Genomic DNA, 19,149 nt, shown 5'->3' on the forward strand with positions numbered 1-19,149 from the left:
TCTTGAAACATTGATATATTTGGAGGAGTTGAGGGCATCTCAATGTTTGAAGCTGAAGAGCATAGAAGGGTTGGTGAAGTTGACAAAACTTCAAGTTTTAAGGGTGGCTTACTATGATGAGTTAGAAGAACTTCCAGGTATTGAACATTTTACATCTTTGAGGAAGCTCGACACCAAATTTTGTTCGAAACTACAGTGGGGCAGGGGAATAGTGGAGCAGCTGAGTCAAGAATTGAAAGAAGACCTCAGCATATGAACATCAATTTTTGCAATCATAGCACTTCATACTTAAAGTCTTGGCCACAATACTTCCTGCATGCACACTGCAAACAGAGTTCTCTCAACCAGTATACATATGTCTTAACTCCAGATACATTAAACTTATAGGGATCTTCCCCCACCTCCACCATAGAGTACCCCACTTCTTTCTATACGAACCAGAAAAATTATGACATGATATTTTTTCATAGATGTATTGAATGCTCTAAATCTGTTCAATTTATTTTATAAACAGCTTTAACAAGGAAAACAGTGTCAGACATTAGTTACAATATCTCAAATAGAAGTTGATGATATCTAAATATTTGATTTTATGGTGCACATCTTATCATCAAAATCGCTATATGCAATTCATTCCTTTTTTTCCTGCCTATACTACCAACTTCTGAAATTTATAGTACCATAATGGCATCATAAAAACTTTAAGCCTTCCTTTAGAGTTCCATATTGTTAGAAATGACACACTTGCTGCGAGCCCTGCTAATATCCTTCTTTCTATACATTTGTCTTAATATAAAGGATAGGTAGTATTATTTTCTTGATCTCTTTTCTTGTGATACTGCAACTTGTTGGATGAATCTATGTCCCATTATAAGTAGATATCCGTCTGAGTTGCTTTGTTATATGTCCTTGACGTCCATCCTCTGGTTGGTCATGGAGACTGCATGACTTTCCCTTGACAAAATTTGATACCCAAAATTTCATTGACATTTGTGGTTAGCACATGCATATGAGCTATTTGGTGATGAGGGCTTTGCCTCCGTGTAACATGTGATGTCCTCACTGAGCAAAACTGAATTCTTGAATCTCCAGATCCTAGTGGGGGAATGTGATTGGACTTGCAAACAAAATGCTCTTCTACCTCTTCCCTTTGCTGCGAAGGTGCTTCTAGGCTTACCCTGCCCTGCTCCACAGTCAACAACAACAGGCGTAGGAGCAATACACCGTGGCCATGAACATCACGTGGTCCCAATTCAAAGAGAATAAGCCCAGGAATCAAATAAGGAATTTTGAACGTCAGTGAGCCCACATGAATAAGGAGGAAGGGTTTGGTATAACTTTGTCTTCCGGTTGATTCATGCACGAATAACCTTCAACAACTGTTACTATTCATATTTGAGGGGATTTCTCATAGGATGGAGTTGGATTCTCTGCAAGACTGCATGTGTTTTGTACCTCTTCCAAAGCACTTCTTTAACATTTTCTGTTTCTGAATGAGATAAAATATGATGCTATCAGTCTCTGTTCCCTTACGGGCTTGTGAAGATTGGCCAATCCCATAGTTCCAAGGTTGGAACTGATATAGGAAACCTGCATTGTGTAGCATACAAAGAATAAGATCATATTTATTTGAAATAATAGCCATAGTAATCTGCTGATTCTTTAACTGTATAATCTCCTGATAAATCAACTCAAATCGAACCCTATCAAACTTTCATCTTTACATACTTTAAGACACTTAATAGAACTGGCTGGGTTGGGGTTATATGTAGTGCCCATCAGAATCCCGTTGCGTAGCGATAAACAGAGGTTGCTTGCCTGTTGGGGGCCAGATCAGGAAAGGCGGGCCACATCAAAAAAGGCTTCAGGGCTGGGAGAAAGGCTGCTAGAACCCAGCGGCTTGCTTGATGGCAGGGATTTGAACCCGGGCATCACCACTATACACATCAATGAAATACCAAGCACAACATCACATACGGAGCTCGCAGACGGCGTATTTCTGTTCTCCTTCCGATGATGGCTTGATGGCAGGGATTTGAACCCGGGCATCACCACTATACACATCGATGAAATACCAAGCACAAAATCACATACGGAGCTCGCAGACGGCATCTTTCTGTTCTCCTTCCGATGATGATGATTTCAGCAGATTCACCATCGATTTGGATTTGGTTGGCTCTGGTTGTTTCTTGGCGGCATTTAAAACATTGGACCCTCAAACACGTCAAGAAAAGTAGCGATATGACTACAACACTGTTGAAAAATGGAGGAAGGCACTTTTTGATGTTGCAGAAATAAGTGGTTTCGAGCTGGAGGCATATGATGGGTGAGTGAGGACCTCAAACTCTTCCTGATCTTCTTAGTTTTTAATTTCATGTTGGATAGATTAGATATATGACACTTTTGTAGGGTTTTCTTACATGTTATGCTATATTATTCAGGAGTGAGGGGCAGCTGGTTGATTAGGTCGTGCAACGAGTGTTGAAAAAGGTTAGAAAAACACCACTAATTGTGGACAGATACCTAACTGGTCTAAATGAAAAATTAAAAGATTTTGAAAATACAATGTTATTGCAGCAGCAAAGCAGTGATGCTAGAGTTGTGGGAATTGTGGGTCTTGGTGGAGTTGGCAAGACGACCCTTGCAAAAGAATTCTTCAACCGTAACAGATCATATTACAATTGATCTTGCTTCTTGTCTGATGTCAGAGAAAGTGCTGCTAGGAATTCTTTAAATTCCTTGCAGAGTATACTTACGACGATTTGACCCAATTGAACATGCAAATATACAGCACTGATGAAGGTAAAGAGAAGCTCGGAAGGCATCTCTTATCCGTTCACGCTCTCATAATTTTAGAAATGCATTTGTTAGGTATAGACATAAAAGAATTGCCAAGTGCCATTGGAAATCTATTCAATTTGGGTGTTCTGAAATTAGGAACCCCTTCGCTAGAAAGGCTACCACCTTCCATCGGCTACCTAAGGAGTTTAGAGAATTTCTGTCTACAAAATTGACAGAAATTGATATGTTTTCCCGATTCCATTAGACTGTTGACTCAATTGAGAGAGTTCAAAATAATGGAGTGAAATGTACAACACTTACCACATTAACGAAAATAAGTAACGAAATGTCCATTAAAGGAACTTCCATTCAAGAAATTTGAAGGGGAAATTGAAACATTAACAGATTTGAGAGGGCAAAGAGTGTTGCATAAAACAAACACTTCCATTGAAAAGTGTGTGTTTTCCCTCAAACACCTTGAACTGTTCCAGACAAGGATATCGGAGGTTTCCTTTCATGAAGGTATTTGCCCCAACCTTCAACGTCTCAGCCTAAAATTTTGGCTTGGACTTTTGTCATGATTCAGTGGACGTTGGGGCATTTCCAACAACACTAATAAAGTCAGAGTTGATCAATTACAGTGCATTGAGGAAAATAGGAGGGCTTTGTGGTCTTTCAAAACTTAAAGATCTGAATATCAGCGGGTGTTATCAAGTAGAGGAGCTGTCAGGTCTTGAAACAATGATATATTTGGAGGAGTTGAGGGCATCTCAACGTTTGAAGCTGAAGAGCATAGAAGGGTTGGTGAAGTTGACAAAACTTCAAGTTTTAAAGGTGGCTTACTCTGATAATTTAGAAGAACTAGGTATTGAACGTTTTACATCTTTGAGGAAGCTTAACACCAAATTTTGTTCGAAACTACAGTGGGGTAGGGGAACAGTGGAGCAGCTGAGTCAAGAATTGAAAGAAGACCTCAGCATATGAACATCAATTTTTGCAATCATATCACTTCATACTTAAAGTCCTGGCCACAATACTTCCTGCATGCACACTGCAAACAAGGTTCTCTCTACCAGTATACATATGTCTTAACTCCAGATACATTAAACTTATAGGGATCTTCCCCCACCTCCACCATAGAGTACCCCACTTCTTTCTATACAGTAAGAACCAAAAAAATTATGACATGATATTTTTTCATAGATGTATTGAATGCTCTAAATCTGTTCAATTTGTTTTATAAACAACTTTAACAAGGAAAACAATGTCAGACATTAGTTACAATATCTCAGATAGAAGTTGATGATATCTAAATATTTGATTTTATGGTGCACATCTTATCATCAAAATCGCTATATGCAATTCATTCCTTTTTTCCCTGCCTATACTACCAACTTCTGAAATTTATAGTACCATAATGGCATCATAAAAAATTTAAGCCTTCCTTTAGAGTTCCATATTGTCAGAAATGACACAGTTGCTGCAAGCCCTGCTAATATCCTACTTTCTATACATTTGTCTTAATATAAAGGATAGGTAGTATTATTTTCTTCATCTCTTTTCTTATGATACTACAACTTGTTGGATGAATCTATGTCCCATTATAAGTAGATATCAGTCTGAGTTGCTTTGTTATATGTCCTTGTCGTTGCTTTGTTATATGTCCTTGACGTCCATCCTCTGGTTGGTCATGGAGACTGCATGACTTTCCCCTAACAAAATTTGATACCCAAAATTTCGTTGACATTTGTGGTTAGCACATGCATATGAGGTATTTGGTGATGAGGGCTTTGCCTCCATGTAACATGTGATGTACTCACTGAGCAAAACTAAATTCTTGAATCTCCAGATCCTAGTGGGGGAACGTGATTGGACTTGCAAACAAAATGCTCTTCTACCTCTTCCCTTTGTTGCGAAGGTGCTTCTAGGCTTACCCTGCCCTGCTCCACAGTCCACAACAACAGGCGTAGGAGCAATACACCGTGGCCATGAACATCACGCGGTCCCAATTCAAAGAGAATAAGCCCAGGAATCAAATAAGGAATTTTGAACATCAATGAGCCCACATGAATAAGGAGGAAGGGTTTGGTATAACTTTGTTTTTCGGTTGATTCATGCATGAATAACCTTCAACAACTGTTACTGGTCATATTTGAGGGGATTTCTCATAGGATGGAGTTGGATTCTCTGCAAGACTGCATCTGTTTTGTACCTCTTCCAAAGCACTTCTTTAACATTTTATGTTTCTGAATGAGATAAAATATGATGCTATCAGTCTCTGTTCCCTTACGGGCTTGTGAAGATTGGCCAATCCCATAGTTCCAAGGTTGGAATTGATATAGGAAACCTGCATTGTGCAACATACAAAGAATAAGATCATATTTATTTGAAATAATAGCCATAGTAATCTGCTGATTCTTTAACCGTATAATCTCCTGATAAATCAACTCAAATGGAACCCTATCAAACTTTCATCTTTACATACCTTAAGACACTTAATAGATGAATTCGGTATCCATTGATGGGTTCGAAACTGGCTGGGTTGGGGTTATATGTAGTGCCCATCAGAATCCCGTAGCGTAGCGATAAACAGAGGTTGCTTGCTTGTTGGAGGCCAGATCAGGAAAGGCGGGCCAGATCAAGAAAGGCTTCAGGGCTGGGAGAAAGGCTGCTAGAACCCAGCGGCTTGCTTGATAGCAGGGATTTGAACCCGGGCATCACCACTGTACACATCGATGAAATACCAAGCACAACATCACATACAGAGCTCGCAGACGACATCTTTCTGTTCTCCTTCCGATGATGATGATTTCAGCAGATTCACCATCGATTTGGATTTGGTTGGCTCTGGTTGTTTCTTGGCGGCATTTAAAAGAGTCTTGTCATCTGCAAGGGCATCAAGGATCAGGAAAGCATGAAGATGACTCTTATAGAAAGAACAATAAGCATGCTAAACAATGTCAATTTGCATCAAGAGTTGTGGACATAAAGTAGTCACTACTACTTTTTATCTTGCAAATTCATCACCATCAGTCACAATAAATTGTAAAATCCATGAAGAGATCTTGGAAATTCATCCCAATGATTATTTAAATTTAAATATTTTTGGTTGTGAAGTGTGCACTCTTACTCCTAAGAATCAACATTCTAACTTAGGCCATAGATCAAAGAATGCTATATTTGTTGTGAATCATGATGTTGCTAAGGGATATATATATTTTTGGGCTCCTACTACCAACAACATTATCATCAACAATCTACTCTCATTAAGTCAGAAAGTGTAGAAGATGCTTTGAAATAAGAATATGTGCAAAAACATGGGTCATTAAATCAAGAAATTCAGTTGGAAACCCAACTATCTATAGACACAAGTAAGAAAAAAGAAACTTTTAATGATAAAAAAGTAATAAATGCTAAAGACATTAAGGGAAACTTTGAAATCCCACAACCAAAACTTTGAAGATCTACAAGGGAGAGAAACCCTCCTACCTGGTATATCAATTTTACTTCATATGCTATTTTGGTTACCAATGACTCAGGACCTTCTTGTTATTAGGAAGTAATATATGTTATCAATGGTTCCAAATGGAAGGTGGTAATGAAAGAAAAAATATATGTCTTAGAGAAGAATAAAACTTGACACATGGAAAATGTTTCTAAAGTTAGAAAGGTTGTTGTATGTAATGGGTCTACACATTGAAAAAAGGAGTTGATAACTTGAGACATGTTAGAAGTTTCTAAAATTAGAAAAGTTGTTGTATGTAATGGGTCTACACATTGAGGAAAGCACTTGATAGTAATGTTGAGAGGTATAAAGTTAGAAAAGTCACAAAAAATTACACTCATATGGAATACACAAATTTCTATGAATTTTTTTTTGCAACTATTAAACTTGTATTTATTTGTATTGTGTTAATACTAATTTTTCTATTTAATTAAAATTTAAAGTAATTATATTTGAAAAAAATGCTTTTAGATGGATATTTGCATCAGAAAAAATTGTGGAACATCACAATAAAATATTTATTAATTATAAATTCAAAAAATCATTATATGAACTAAAACAATGATCTAAACAATAATAAATTTCGGTACAATACCATACAATATAAACTGGTCAATTTAAATAAATAAATTTAAATTTCTTGAAACTTCACACTTAAATGGCTTGTATACAGGTCTGCGGAGATGCGGAAAGAGCTGTACGCTGAGATGGATGAACTACTTACGACCTGGCATTAAACAGAGCCCGATTTCCTACGAGGAAGACCAAACGATCAAACACTTGCATTCCCTTATAGGCAACAGGTTTCCATTTTTGTCAATTCCTGATCTTCCCTAATCTTCTTTGTTAATAATTGTTCAAGTGAATCCATGCTCACTTTCCTTTCCTTTGATTTGGAAATGAATGGCATCAGCTATGCAGGTGGCCTCAAATTGCTGCCCATTTGCCTGAGCGTACAGACAATGAGATCAAGAACTATTGGAATTCTTGCATCAAGAGGAAGGGAGGGCTTCTCTCTTCCTCCTCCACGTTACCCAACGGTAACAACAACACAAAATATAATATTCCCTCGCACGCTCCAGATCCTTGTATGTCGCTTCACTGTGCCAAGCCATTGGGGGTTATTCCTGACAGTCACATGCAGTCAATTAATAACATCTTTAATGTAGTTACCTCTGCAGAATATCGTTTTCCGGTTTCTTATAATGTACATCTTTAATGTACATGGATAAGGAGGAAGGGTTTGGTATAACTTCGTTTTCCGGTTGATTCATGCACGAATAACCTTCAACAACTGTTATAGGTTATATTTGAGGGGATTTCTCATAGGATGGAGTTGGATTCTCTGCAAGATTGCATGTGTTTTGTACCTCTTCCAAAGCACTTTTTAACATTTTTTTGTTTCTGAATGAGATAAAATATGATGTTATTAGTCTCTATTCCCTTATGGGCTTGTGAAGATTGGCCAATCCCATAGTTCCAAGGTTGGAACTGATAATAAGATCATATTTATTTGAAATAATAGCCATAATAATCTGCTGATTCTTTAACTGTATAATCTCCTGATAAATCAACTCAAATCAAACCCTATCAAACTTTCATCTTTACATACCTTAAGACAATTAATAGATGAATTCGGTATCCATTGACGGGTTCTAAACTGGCTGGGTTGGGGTTATATGTAGTGCCCATCAGAATCCCGTAGCGTAGCGATAAACAGAGGTTTCTTGCCTGTTGGGGGCCAGATCAGGAAAGGCGGGCCAGATCAAGAAAGGCTTCAGGGCTGGGAGAAAGGCTGCTAGAACCCAGCGGCTTGCTTGATGGTAGGGATTTGAACCCGGGCATCACCACTGTACACATCGATGAAATACCAAGCACAGCATCACATACCGAGCTCGCAGACGGCGTCTTTCTGTTCTCCTTCAGATGATGATGATTTCAGCAGTCTCTGTTCCCTTACGGGCTTGTGAAGATTGGCCAATCCCATAGTTCCAAGGTTGGAACTGATATAGGAAACCTGCATTGTGCAGCATACAAAGAATAAGATCATATTTATTTAAGATAATAGCCGTAGTAATCTGCTGATTCTTTAACCGTATAATCTTTTGATAAATCACCTCAAATCAAACCCTATCAAACTTTCATCTTTACATACCTTAAGACACTTAATAGATGAATTCGGTATCCATTGATGGGTTCTAAACTGCCTGGGTTGGGGTTATATGTAGTGCCCATCAGAATACCCTAGCGTAGCGATAAACAAAGGCTGCTTGCCTGTTGGGGGCTAGATCAGGAAAGGCGGGCCAGATCAAGAAACCCTTCAGGGCTGGGAGAAAGGCTACTAGAACCCAGCGGCTTGCTTGATGGCAGGGATTTGAACCTGGGCATCACCACTGTACACATCGATGAAATACCAAGCACAACATCACATATGGAGCTCGCAGACGGCGTCTTTCTGTTCTCCTTCAGATGATGATGATTTCAGCAGATTCACCATCGATTTGGATTTGGTTGGCTCTGGTTGTTTCTTGGCGGCATTTAAAAGAGTCTTGCCATCTGCAAGGGCATCAAGGATCAGGTTGAGCCATTACTTATGCTTTGGAACCGTATACAACTTGCAACCAACTCGTAACCACTTCCCTAATCGAACAGTTGAGTCTTTTCCAATCGTCTTCCCTAATCGAACGGTTGAATCTTTTCCAATCGTCTAACAGATAATCTCACGGTGCACAATAATGACAGATGGGCAAGAGGGGAGTTGATTTCAAAAGGGAATGCCTTACGGCGTAATTAGTTTTTTTGCGTTGGGCTTTAAAGTTTTTAAAATAAAATTTTCATTATTTCATTGCATTTTCCTATGACATTTTATGATTTTATTTTAGAGTGTTAGAATATGTTTTAAATTCATTAGGATGTTATTTTAAATTATGCTTAAGAAAGCTTTCAGTCTTTTAAAGAAAATATTATTTAAGAATTATTATAATTTGTGCTTTATGTAATATTTTTTAATAGAGATAATTATTGTAAAAGATTAAAATTAAATAGGTATATCATATATAAGAGGGCTATATAATGGTAGTTATATATACAAAATCAATAATAATAATTTTGGGTGTCATGATTTCTTGTGATTTATAGGTTTATATTTTTTGGTTAATTAGTTTCAGTTTTGGTGGTTGGAAGGAATGATTTTATCTTTTTCCCTTGTTCAATTGTTGTAAAGTAAAGTGTTGAGTTCTTAATCAGTAAATTTTTGGAAATGTCAAATCTAATTTAAGATACCATTCTTAGAATTAAGCCATACGTTGAAAATCCTAGAGCTTTTGACAAATCCAACTTAAGGCACCATTTTTAAAACTAAACCCTATCTTGAAAATCTTAGAGCTTTTGACAAATACAATTTAGGATACCATTCTTAGAATTAAGCCCTATGTCATCACATACAAGTATTCAAATTTGTATTGATTCATCTTTAGAATTATCAAACACCATTGCATCTCCAAAAACTAAATTATAAGGAATTTATATTGGTTTTTTATCTCAAAAATGATGAAAGCATTGGTATTTTAAAGGATTCATGTTTAAATTCCCCCAAATGGGGTGACAGGGGATGGCCATGAGGCAGAGAGGACCCCGCCATCCCCTCGCATAGATGAAGTAAGAGACATGTTCGCCACCCTCCTCAAAGATGCACTTACGTGTAGTGGGAGTGAGCTAGAGGTGACGTTACATCTCCAATTTGAGTAAATGCACAATGAAATTGATGCACATGATGGAGTGGGTTATTAATGATATCGAACACCTCGAGAAGCCTAGCAATATGGTTGCAATTACAGGAATTTTATTATAGCTATTACTTTTGCCTCGTCCCACTAATTATCAAAATTCTTTGGTAGAAAGTGAGCTTCGAATTTGTTTATGGGTTTGGGAATTTTCCTTTCCTGTAACTTGTGTTTTTTTGGAGGAAGGACCACACCCTCCTAGCTTGGTTCCTCCTTCTTGTGGGTGTAAGAAATTAAATGATTTTGGAGGAGTGTTTTATGGAAATAAGAGTTATATTGGTATCAATGGGCTCTGTAAATACCTTCTTGATGCTTCTTTTAGTTGGAGATTTCTTGGTTCATAGGAGGAATCTTAGGAATTGGCATCGAAGGTGTTTGTCCCTCCAACATAGTCACAAGCTTTATCTCGACTTTTGGGTCTTCCCATCCTTCACGAAATTGGAATGCTTGGTATAATATATGAAATACATGTAGCGATATACCATAGTGAGCTCACTCTAGGAGGGGTGTTGGTGGTATGGGAGACTATAGTGGCACCCAAGCTCTCTCCAGGGCTTTAGGATGTTGAAAAAGAAATCATACAAGAGCAAGAAAAGAATTGGATTACAAGATTTTTGCTACAATTTTGGATGGGTTAGTTGATCTTGGCAACTCACGTGGCAGAAAAATCAATATCTACACACCATTGACTCTATTGTCACATCAAACACCTATTGTTCAAGCAGAATGACACCTCAGATGAACTACTCCTCAACATGGAGGAATTACAATTACTTTTGCAGGATACAGATGAGTGCATGGAGCATTTGGAGGCTGTAATTCTATGACATTAAGTGTCATCTCCCCTAAGCAACCCAAGACAACCAATTCCCATTGACATCTCTTAATGACATCCTTGTGCATGCATGCTATTAGCTATGATGTCTCATCTAGTTTTGCTCTTTCTTTATATGTTTTTACATGTTTTTAGAAGTTATGCACTTGGATGTTAGACCAAAGTTTTGTACTTATGCTATCTATTGAGTAGAAACTATTCAATAATTTTTAAAACTTTGACATAAAACTCTCAAGTTCTACCTTTGGTCTAGTTTCCATATTGGAAAACCAAAGTGAATTGAGAAGGTTTATATATGTATATGATATGCATATGCTTTCCTAGTTAATAAAAAAGTTTGAATTTAGAAAAAAGTGATTATATATATATATATATAATTAATTAATTAATTGAGTTTTGAATAAGAATAAATTTAGTGATCTTATTTTTGGACTATTTGGATAGCTAGGGTTCAAGACTACAACATGTTCGCTGTTGCAGGGCTTCATGCATTCGATGTGCGTGGTATCCAAATTATCTGTATCTGGTGTTCTTGTTATGCAAATGGGCTGGATTTGATTGGAGAAGTGTTGTGACACATTTGATAAAACCTGATCTGGCTAATGGTTTGTCTTTTAAATGGTTGGAACTAGATTTCCTTCCTCCCTTGTGAGGATTAGTACCTTGATCTGGTCTCTTCTATGTTGTTTTATGGTGGCATGGTTGTTATGCAGCGGTCTAGTGTTTTTTCCTTGCAAATCTGGTTATTGCTTTCACAGTTCAATCAAAGTACTTACGCATTATTTGGTTTTAAGGAGATCACAAGAAGGGTTACAAAGATTTTAGCCCCGTCATTGGAAAGGACCGCACATATGGGGTTTTTAACTATGTAATTATGGACATGCCTATGGACATGAGGCTCTTGTCCTATACATCTCTTACATGACCAGATCCGGGTTAGGTAGTGGTCGTCTCTGGTGTCTAGATGGGCCATTATATCATGTGATGAAGAGCCTCACTCAACATAACCTAGATCGAGATCTGACCAAGTCGTACCCAATTTTTGCAAAAATCTAATAGGGTGATCACATATTTTAGAGGTTTGGGGCTCAATCTGGTAACAAACCTAAAAAAGAAGCTGCAAAAATCCACAAGAATTCCAACAAATATCCATAGCTTGACTTATGAAGGCAAACTCTTACAAGATGACAATCAATTACAGGATGACAACATTAAATGTAACTCATCCATCTTCATGACCCTAAGACTACATGGAGGAAGTCCTGTAATGAGTAGTCGTGATTCTCCAAATCCTGCACATGGGTCCTCTTCTTCTGCTGGAATTCGTAAGGCCTCAGTTTCGTTCAAGGATGTCGTGAAAGGGAAAGATGTCAGTCTAAACAAAAAAAGCCCCAATCTGACAACCCTAGGTCCTTACCTAGTTGAGCAGATGGAGAGAGCACTAGGTCTGTCAGTAAAATTGCCATAAGTAAGTAGCCTTTTCACTGTTCTCCAAGCTAGATCTCTTATTTGTCGCTTTAATGGCTATTGGCCCAAGTCAAGGATCTTCATCAACTGGACCAGCAAATGTGATATCTACTTGTGCATGAAGGGTTTTTTTGTGGTTCAATTTGACAATCAGGAAGATCTAGAATACATCATCAACGAGGGCCCATGTTTTTGGGGAAGGGCGGGTCTCTTCTTAACTCCATGGTTTTCTGCTTTTGATGTCACAAAAATGGTGGTCTCGAAGATGCCGGTATGGGTAAGGCTTCATAATCTCCCTCTTCCTTTCTAGCACCACAAGGTTTTAGAAGGAACTGGAAATACATTGGGGAGATTTTTGAAGATGGATAAAGAAAGAGTTGAAAAAGGTATCTTCACTTTTGCTTGCATTTGTGTGGAGATGGACTGAAGCAAAGGTTTACCAGATCACATCCATCTAGTTCATCAGGATTTCAAGTGGACACAATTGTTAGATTTTGAAAACACTGCTTTCCGGTGTTGAATCTGCCATCAGATAGGGCACCTGTAGAACTCTTGCCTTCAAGCGAACAAAAGGGCAAAGAAGAGATCCCAATTTAAGCCAAAGGGATGGCAATTCCCAGATCCGCTCTCTTCAGATGATAAAGATGAAGAATTGGACAAGGATCATCAACAGCTAGAAGGACAAAATAAGCAAGCCTCTCAAGTAGAGGAGGGAGAAAAGAAGCAAAAGGATTTAGTCAATCATGTTGAGAAAGCTAATGCTCTAGTAATAATTCGGGTTCCTAAAAAGTAGCATAAGGAAAGTGACATCAACCAAGGAGCAGTTGAAATAAAATATACACATGTATTTGAGAGTTCAGACTCAGATAAATATGTGCCAACAAAAGAAAAATTGAAATAAAATATACACATGTATTTGAGAGTTCAGACTCACATAAATATGTGCCAACAAAAGAAAAATTGATAATTACAATGACAAGTCCAAATTCCGGAGTTTAACAAAAATTACAAAAAAAAAGGTAAAAAAGAGAAACCCAATTTACATAGATAAATAACATTATTTGATAACTAAGATACGTTGATTGCATTAAGCACATTCATTTATCTTTTGGAAAATAGTCCAAAGAACTTGTGCATGTACAAATATAACTTTCTATATTTTTTTTCATATAAAATTGTAATTTTCCTGGGAAAAAAAAATAAGTTTTAAATGCATATGGAAAAAAAATTATTTATAATTTTTAAAGAAATTTTATTTTTGTAATTTAGTTTATAATTTTGTAAGATTTTTTTTTTTTTTTTTTTTAATATATATATTTTAGCATTGGAGCGTATCATGATTATCGTATGAGTTAAGTCTACCATTTTTGTTACATTTTCCAATAAGAAAAGAAAAAGATTAATGAGAATAATGGTTGCTAGCGTAGAAATTTGACCGCTTGACCGCTTATGACGGTAAGGATGTCAAATTACTACCTTCTAAGCTTTCAAAAATCTTTAAATTTTTTCCATCTAATTAACCCTACCACACCGCAATATGATTTTCGACCTAATGGGAGGCAATGAAATTATTTGCATTCTAGACCATGCACTCCACTTTTGAAATTATTCGCATTCTAGACCATGCAACCCACTTTCAAATATTCATGAGTAATTCTGATTTGGATTTAACCATGTGACCACATTATCTCATATTCAATAATATGATTTTAATATCAAATTAACTAATAATAATGTCATATCCAAATCATCTCACTGCTGTACCTTTTCAAATTTTACGAATCCTACGGATTCATTAAAATGGCGTTGTCTACGTCAGTTACAATTTTGCTATTAAAGTGAACTTTTTTTGGGTTAAAATTTGATTTTTGTGTTTTTTTTTTTCAAAAATTTTAATTATAAAAGTGTTTAAATTATTTTTTATGGCAGAAATAGATTTAGTATCATCAAAAGTTCGCAAGCTAAATAACAGTAATCTAGATTTCAATTTCCCAAAATTTCTAGCTAATTTTTATCAAAATCTTCCTAAATTTTCTACTATTTTTCAAACAAAAGTATAACTTTTTTGAGGGGGGAAGTGCATCTCCGCTGAAAAAACATCATATTACACATATTAGCTAAAAGCGAACAGATACAACACATATCGCCGAAGCAAACAAATATACAGGCTGCAGAGCAGCGTTACATACGGCGTGAGTCCAAACCGGGCGAGGAGGCTATGAACGAACGGCCATCCCTAACCACTCGGGACAACGACCACGTGTAAAACAAAATTATAACCTTATTAAACTACTCTATTTAAAATAAGTGATAATTATGAATTGGTTCAAGAACACCGCAATATAATAAATGATAAAAGTTTCGTACCACACGACAACGACGGTATGACGCTATTGTCGAGTCCACAATACGAAATTTTCTGTTAATGGTGCTATGTCTATGTGGGCAAGTGCTATTTCATGGACTATAGCATCATTAATGTGGCCTGACATGGGGCCGATTTAAGACATTACAACACGCCGCGCGGTGATGAGAGAGAAAAAAAAAAGAGCGGCGTGTTGTAATGTCTTAAATCAGCGCCATGTCAGACCACATTAATGATGCTATAGTCCATGAAATAGCACTTGCCTGTCTTATGTGTGCTCCACCTTTTCTAGAAAGTTTGTCCATCCAATCACATGGAAACGACCTTCCGCCGCGTCCACAGTGAAAGACTCTATCAAAGCATTTGGTCACAATTTAACACGAACACTTTTACTCCAACTTTTAGTTTTGAGTGTTTGACCCCTCTTTAACGAGGGGTCAGCCTTTAGTTTTGACCCTCCGCTCGTTTTCTAGAAAGTCCATGGAACCAACCTCCCACCGTGTCCCCACATGGAACAGGCTATCAAGGCATTTGGTCACAATCTTTTTTCAGTTTTGATCGTACTTTCATCTAGAAATGGAATTTCATGGATATTCCTTATCCTCGAAGTTATTTTGAAAAATATTTAACAAATATGTTTTAAAAGAAATAAATTGATTTTAAATTCAAGCACTACTGGTACCCATCTTTATCTAAAGTGGTAGGGTGGTGACAGTTATCCTAAAACATATTTAGGAATGATGGCAACCAAAAGAAATAATATCAAGATATAATAAAGCTACAACCCAATCTTCACACACCAAAACCAGATGGTTTACTTATTTATAATTAAAAAAAATAATGTAATTTAATTTATATATTTTAATTTTTTTTATTGAATTTGGTGATAAATTTGGTATAAAATGTAATTTTAAATTATATTTTAAAATATAAATAAATTCAATACTTAAAAAAAATTAAATTATATAAATTAGCGTCATCCGCGCATACGATTTCGATTGCGCTTACGTATCTTTGACTCGGGACACGGGACACCATGTCGCCGCCACGGAAATACGAAGTAACCAAAATCATCGGCCGTGACTTAGCCGGGAACGAAAGAACAAAGAAAAACATCGCCGGCTCGTCACCGCGGAGTTTCCTCACCTGCTCTCTACTCCTTTATAACCTCACCACATCAACAAGCACCCGTAGAATCCGCGCGATTTCAAAAAAAAGTAGACAATTCTTCTTCACTGTGTATTGAATTGGCTGCGAATGGGGATTGAACTCGAGATGGGGAGAACACAGGAAAGGGGATGGGTGAGAGGCGCCATTATTGGGGCCGGAGCTTCTGGGACAGTTAGCCTCGCTATGAGCAGCTCTAATGGCGAACTCTTTGCAGTCAAATCCGCAGCCGGTTCTAATGTCGCTTTGGATAATGAATACCAGATCTTGCGGCTTCTGGATTCTCCATACGTTGTTCGGTGCCTGGGGTGCGCTTACAGCGTTGAGAACGGTGTGGAGGTGCACAATTTGTTCATGGAGTACATGCCAGGTGGCAGTTTAGCGGATCTGCTCACTAAATTTGGAGGGCGCCTGGACGAATCCGTGATTAGGGCTTACACTCGTGGCATCCTACATGGAATTGATTACCTCCACAGGCAAGGGATTGTGCACTGTGATATCAAGGGGAAAAATGTTCTTGTGGGTGCCAATGGTGTGAAGCTTGCGGATTTTGGTTCTGCCAAGAGGATTGGTGATGACGATGAGGGCCAGGAGGCCCTGCAATTGAGGGGGACACCTCAGTGGATGGCTCCAGAGGTGGTGAATCAGGTGGAGCAGGGGCCTGCTTCCGATATCTGGTCTCTTGGCTGCACTGTGCTTGAGATGGCCACTGGCAAGCATCCATGGAGTCATGTTTCCAGTCCCCTCGCTGCAATGTATCGAATTGGATGCACAGAGGAGCTGCCTGAGTTGCCTGCATCGCTTTCACTTCAACTCCGGGATTTCCTAGAGAAATGCTTTCGTAGGGATCCCAAGAAGAGGTGGACCAGTGCAGAGCTGTTGAACCATCCTTTCCTGAATGAGCACTGCTCTGTCATAGAGGCAGAGGAAGCCCTTAAATGTCCGAAATCCCCAACGAGTCATTTGGATTTCAGGAATCAAGTATGGGATTCCTACTCTTCTGAGACTACTAACATTCTTTCACTCAACATTTCCAGCCCAATTGGAGAATGCAATGGGGAGTTGAATAGACCAGTTAAGAAATGCCCAAGGCCTTCTCCCAGGGACAGAATGATGGCACTGGCCGCAGCTTGTAAATTTGAAGATGTTGCTAACGGTCCTAATTGGATCACAAGCCCTCATGGTCAGTGGATTATTGTGAAATCTTCCCGAGGAAACTCTACAGCTTCAGTTTCCTCTGCATCTCCAGGCAAATCTCTGTCAAAATCAGACATCAGTGATGACTCTTCCATCCAAGTGCTTCCGTCCACAAAAGAAAAGTGTAGTGCCAGCTTGGAAGCTGTCAACTGGGAAGAGTTGCAGCCCAGATGTGAACTAAAAGAATGCTTGGAGGCTGTGTTCTCTGCAGCACAGCCTGAACATCAATCATTTTCCAGTTCTTCTGCTGAGACTCTGCATCATGACTTGTCTTCAATGACGGCAGCATCCAATTTGATTGATGAAGGCGCTGACAAGTATGAAAATTCATCGCAGAGCATTGCTGGTGGCGATCTTGGAAATCTTAACATATCAGTAATAAGAAAAAGATTTCATATCTTTGATGGTAAGTGGACATTTGGTACTCAGGGAACAGCAAATTGCTGCCCCTGTTGTAATAATATGTGCGCTACACAATTTTGCTATGTAAATATGATAAAGGGGAAATTGCTCCTTGTGTGCAGAGCAGATACTTGTTCTTGTATATTCTATTCAAAATTAATTTCAATTGACTTCATTCGGCTACAAATCTTGACTGGTGATTTTGCATGAATTTTATTGAATTTTTTTTCCTGCCATGTGAATAGATCATATATCAAGTAAGAGAGGTGAAAAAGAAAAGAGAAAAACATAATTTCCAGATGCCCAGCAACCAACCTTTCCCCTCCCTTATTGAAACTTTTTCCTTTAATAAATCATCATTATGTGTCAACCATAATTGTTTATGCCCTTTTATCTTGATATGTCACTTATAAGAGCTCCAAGATATTACTAAAAGGGCCTATATTAACCAAAAACAAGACATTGTTTCACAAACTAATACTCAATGCCTATTGTTGAGTTTTAATTCTTTCAACTGGATGGCTTTTTCTGCGTCATATCCAAGCCCCTGCAGTTACTTACCTGTTCCTCTTTAAAACATAATACAATCAAAGTCTGATTTTACAAAATCCGTTTCTCACTTTTCTGTTTTGGTTTTGTTTATGTGGTTTTTATGATTGTGTAAAAGACGAAAGGTTCTCTTTGAAAATACTGTTATAATCCATTTTATAGTTAGATTATTTAAAATAATATATTTTAAAATAAATTCATGATTTTACTGTATAATCATTATTTTGTAAATTGCCTTTGGCAAAACCTTACCAATAAATAGTTTCTTCTGGAAATATTTTGGAAGTTGTGATTTACCAAGAGGATAGTTGACATAAATTTCATATATAAATTTTTATATTTAAAATAAAAGAGTAAATTACGAAAGTTCGAATTTTCTTGTTTTAAAATCCAATGAGTGTGAACACAACTGTCCATGGAAAGTCTTCTAAGTTATGCTTTATAACAAGTTTGATTTCTACCTTGAATTTCTGATTTTTAAGAAATTTTTTTTAAAGATAGATTTTATAAATAAAATGATAAGCAATTAAATTATTATGATGGTTAAATTTTATATCTTTCAAAAACATATCTCTAATAAAATTTAGAACAATTAAAATGCAAAGTTATTACAATGTTTATAGATAAAATAATAAATAAGTAAATTTTGATAATTAAAATTAATATATTTTTAATAATATTTTTTTTTTTTAAATTATTTTAGTTCATAAAAATGTCTCTTGATATGTTACTAATTAAAATAAAATATAAAATATACTAATAGTAGTTTATTTATATTAAATATATATATATATATATATATATATATATATATAATAAAATAAAATATATATATTTGTTTATGGAAACTTCATGGAAATTTGTGATAATTTTAATTTTCCATCAACTTTAAAACTATCTACTTAGTGCTATAATTTTACAATATGTATAGTTCTTTCTTATACATGAAAATCAAAATTACTATGTTGACTTACCTGAGAAAATTATTTCTATTTTCAAAATCATAAAGAGTTAGATTGATATACGTAATACGAAAAAAAAGACATGTTTTGGATCTCTGTGTCATCCATGAATTTAACAACCGAGAAAGAGTCGTCCA

At 36.9% G+C, this 19,149-nt stretch overlaps 1 long non-coding RNA gene and 1 pseudogene across 2 annotated transcripts; one reads left to right on the forward strand and one right to left on the reverse strand.

Annotated features, from left to right (window-relative positions):
- Positions 1 to 4,978: 4,978 nt before the first annotated feature.
- LOC149171210 (uncharacterized) lies at positions 4,979 to 8,928 on the reverse strand. 2 transcript variants are annotated; one of them, XR_016259550.1, is made up of 5 exons: positions 8,442 to 8,928; positions 7,899 to 8,303; positions 7,011 to 7,413; positions 5,267 to 5,667; positions 4,979 to 5,128 (listed from the first exon to the last, which is right to left on the reverse strand). It is a non-coding gene; the product is annotated as an uncharacterized LOC149171210 (long non-coding RNA). The 2 variants fall into 2 exon arrangements; XR_016259549.1 differs by having other exon boundaries at positions 6,939 to 7,413.
- A 7,013-nt stretch (positions 8,929 to 15,941) lies between these two features.
- Positions 15,942 to 17,711, forward strand: LOC149171211 (mitogen-activated protein kinase kinase kinase 18 pseudogene; annotated as a pseudogene).
- The last annotated feature ends 1,438 nt before the right edge of the window (positions 17,712 to 19,149 follow it).

This window comes from Pinus tabuliformis, chromosome 4_2 (assembly GCF_031772625.1).
Source record: "Pinus tabuliformis cultivar Carrire ecotype Pingquan chromosome 4_2, CPIR1, whole genome shotgun sequence".
NCBI classification, from domain to species: Eukaryota; Viridiplantae; Streptophyta; class Pinopsida; order Pinales; family Pinaceae; genus Pinus; species Pinus tabuliformis.